This window comes from Mirounga angustirostris, unplaced genomic scaffold (genome assembly GCF_029215605.1).
Source record: "Mirounga angustirostris isolate CCGP_5_RB_7025 unplaced genomic scaffold, mMirAng1.0.hap1 SCAF_14, whole genome shotgun sequence".
NCBI lineage: Eukaryota > Metazoa > Chordata > Mammalia > Carnivora > Phocidae > Mirounga > Mirounga angustirostris.
This window is the reverse complement of record NW_026991722.1, coordinates 59,965,814-59,970,170: the sequence shown is the minus strand read 5'-3', so window position 1 is coordinate 59,970,170 and position 4,357 is coordinate 59,965,814.

Sequence of the window (4,357 nt, the reverse complement as noted above, 5' to 3'; positions counted from 1 at the left end):
CCTCGGGGTCACAGAAAGACCAGGAGTGCCTGAGTGTGGCAGAGCTCCCAGGTATTGGAGCAGGGAAGCCGGCTGCAGAGGCGGAGCCCAGGCGCGGGCTCTCAGCTCAGGGTTGCCATAAACCGTGATCCGTGGCAGAGTCGGGCCCCTGGTCCTCCAGCAGGGACCCAACAAGCGGCAGATCCGGGGAGACTCACCTTCCTCCCCCGGGAGGAGCCACGCAGGAGTGCACCGCAGGAATCTGCTGGGTTTGGAGACTCCACCCGGGGTCGGGTGCCAGAGCTAGAAACGTGCAGTCACAGGCCGGGTGAGCACGGAGTGCGGCCAGAGACCGGGGAGACGGGAGTGACTGAGCTTTTCAGTGTGGGCTCACTGAGAAGCGGGGCCCCAAGTTTTTGGCTCCTCCGGGGCAGAGATTGGGAGGCTGCCATTTTCACTCTCCGCCTCCAAAGCTGTACGGAAAGCTCGCAGGGAACAAAAGCCCCGGAGAGCAAACCCGAGCAGATTACTTAGCCGGGTCGGGGCAAGGGCGGGGCAATTCTGCCTCTGGCAGAGACATTTGGAAACCACAGCAACAGGCCCCTCCCCAGAAGATCAGCGAGAACAGCCAGCCAAGACCAAGTTTTCCGATCAATGAGAACGGCAGTACTCCAGCGCTACGGGACTACTGCGCATAGAATTCATGGCTTTTTTACCATGATTTTTTAGTCTTTCAAAGTTAATTTTTTTTAACTGTCTTTTTGTCTTTTTATTTCTTTTTGAATTTTTCTTTTTCCCTTTTTCAACCAACATCTTATCAATCCCTTTTTTTTAAAAAAAAACATTTTTATTTTTCATTTTTAGAGTCATATCCTATCTCTTCATAGTAGTTACCCGTATTTTTGGCTTATATATATAAGTTGTTCTCTTTAAAATTTTGAGATAGTTTCTTCTAACAGATTAAAATATACCCTAAATCTCTAGTATATGGTGTTTTCTATTCCCCTGCCTGATCAAATCCTCTCCCTTTTTTTTCTTTTTTAAAATCCTCTTTCTTTTTTCAAACAATTTCTTATCAATTCCTTTTATAAAATTTTTTATAATTTCCATCTTTACAGTCATATTCCATCCCTTCATCATATCAACCCTTATTTTTGTACATATATAAGTTTTTCTTTCTTTAAAATTTTGGGAGGCACTTTCTTCTAAAAGACCAAAATACACCCCAAATCTAGTGTGTGGCACTGATCTATATACCAGCCTGATCATATTTGATCACATTCTGGTTTTTTTTTTTGTTGTTGTTGTTTTGTTTTTGTTTTTGTTTTTATCTTTATCTTTTTCTTTTTCTTTTTTCTCTCTTTCCCTTTCTTTTCCCACTGCTTCAGGTCTTTTCTGATTTGTTTAGAGTACATTTTCTGGGACGTTGTTACTCTGCAAGCATTTTGTTCTCTCATTAATTTATTCTCCTCTGCACAAAATGACAAGACGGAAAAAATCACCTCAACAAAAAGAACAAGAGGTAGTACCGACTGCCAGGGACCTACTCAATACGGACATTAGTACGATGTCAGATCTAGAGTTCAGAATCATCACTTTAAAGATACTAGCTGGGCTTGAAAAAAATATAGAAGTTATTAGAGAAACCATTTCTGGAAAAGTAAAAGAACTAAAATCCAACCAAGTAGAAATCAAAAAGGCTATTAATGAGGTGCAATAAAAAATGGGGGCGCTAACAGCTAGAATAAATGAGGCAGAAGACAAAATCAGTAATATAGAAGATGAAATGATGGAAAATAAAGAAGCTGAGAAAAAGAGAGATAAACAACTACTGGAACACGAGGGCAGAATTCAAGAGATAAGCGATACCATAAGACGAAACAACATTAGAATAATTGGGATCCCAGAAGAAGAAGAAAGAGGGAGAGGGGCAGAAGGTATAATGGAGCAAATTATAGCAGAGAACTTCCCTAATTTGGGGAAGGAAACAGGCGTCAAAATCCAGGAAGCACAGAGAACCCATCTCAAAATCAATAAAAATAGGTCAACACCCCAACATCTAATAGTAAAACTTACGAGTCTCATAGACAAAGAGAAAATCCTGAAAGCAGCTCGGAAGAAGAGATATGTAACCTACAAGGGTAGAAACATTAGATTGGCAACAGACCTATCCACAGAGACCTGGCAGGCCAGAAAGGACTGGCAGGATATATTCAGAGCACTAAATGAGAAAAATATGCAGCCAAGAACACTATATCCAGCTAGGCTGTCATTGAAAATTGAAGGAGAGATAAAAAGCTTCCAGGACAAACAAAAACTAAAGGAATTTGCAAACACAAAACCAGCCCTACAAGAAATCTTGAAAGGGGTCCTCTAAGCAAAGAGAGAGACTAAAAGCAACATAGACCAGAAAGGAACACAGACAATATTCGGTAACAGTCACCTTACAGGCAATACAATGGCACTAAACTCCTATCTTTCAATAGTTACCCTGAATGTAAATGGGCTAAATGCCCCAATCAAAAGACACAGGCTATCAGACTGGATTAAAAAACAAGGCCCATCGATATGCTGTCTGTAAGAGACTCATTTTAGAACCAAAAACACCCCCAGATTGAAACTGAGGGGGTGCAAAACCATTTACCATGCTAATGGACACCAAAAAGAACCTGGGGTGGCAATCCTTATATCAGACGAATTAGATTTTAAACCAAAGACTGTAATAAGAGATGAGGAAGGACACTATATCCTACTTAAAGGGTCTATCCAACAAGAAGATCTAACAATTGTAAATATCTATGCCCCTAACATGGGAGCAGCCAATTATAAAAGGCAATTAATAACAAAAGCAAAGAAACACATCAACAACAATACAATAATAATGGGGGACTTTAACACCCCCCTCACTGAAATGGACAGATCGTCTAAGCAAAAGATCAACAAGGAAATAAAGACTTTAAATGACACACTAGACCAAATGGAGTTTCCAGACATATTCAGAACATTCCACCCCAAAGTAACGGAATACACATTCTTCTCTACTGCCCATGGAACATTCTCCAGAATAGATCACATCCTAGGTCCTAAATCAGGTCTCAACCGGTACCAAAAGATTGGGATCATTCCCTGCCTATTTTCAGACCACAATGCTTTGAAGCTAGAACTCAATCCCAAGAGGAAAGTCGGAAAGAACTCAAATACATGGAGGCTAAAGAGCATCCTACTGAAGAAGGAACGGGTCAACCAGGAAATTAAAGAAGAATTAAAAAAATACAGGGAAACCAATAAAAATAAAAACACAACTTTTCAAAATCTTTGGGATGCAGCAAAGGCAGTCCTAAGAGGAAAGTATATAGGAATACAAGCCTTTCTCAGGAAGCAAGAAATGTCTCAAGTACACAACCTAACCCTACACCTAAAGGAGCTGGAGAAAGAACAGCAAATAAAGCCTAAACCCAGCAGGAGAAGAGAAATCATAAAGATCAGAGCAGAAATCAAGGAAATAGAAACTAAAAGAACAGTAGAACAGATCAACGAAACTAGGAGCTGGTTCTTTGAAAGAAGTAACAAGATTGATAAACCCCTGGCCAGACTTATCCAAAAGAAAAGAGAAATGACCCAAATCAAGAAAATCATGAATGAAAGAGGAGAGATCACAACCAACACCAAAGAAATACAAACAATTATAAGTACATATTATGAGCAACTCTATGTCAGCAAATTAGATAACCTGGAAGAAATGGAGGCATTCCTAGAGATGTATCAACTACCAAAACTGAACCAGGATGAAATAGAAAACCTGAACAGACCTATAACCACTAAGGAAATTGAAGCAGTCATCAAAAATCTCCCAAAAAACAAAAGCCCAGGGCCAGATGGCTTCCCAGGGGAATTCTACCAAACATTTCAAGAAGAATTAATACCTATTCTTCTGAAACTGTTCCAAAAAATAGAAATGGAAGGAAAACTTCCAAAGTCATTTTATGAGGGTAGCATTACCTTGATCCCAAAACCAGACAAAGACCCTATCAAAAAGGAGAATTACAGACCAATATCCTTGATGAACATGGATGCAAAAATTCTCACCAAAATACTAGCCAATAGGATCCAACAGTACATTAAACGGATTATTCACCATGACCAAGTGGGATTTATCCCTGGGCTGCAAGGTTGGTTCAACATCCGCAAATCAATCAATGTGATAGAATACATTAACAAAAGAAAGAACATGAATCATATGATCCTTTCAATAGATGCAGAAAAAGCATTTGACAAAGTAGAGCATCCTTTCTTGATCAAAACTCTTCAGAGTATAGGCACAGAGGGTACATACCTCAATATCATAAAAGCCATCTATGAAAAACCTACAGATATCATT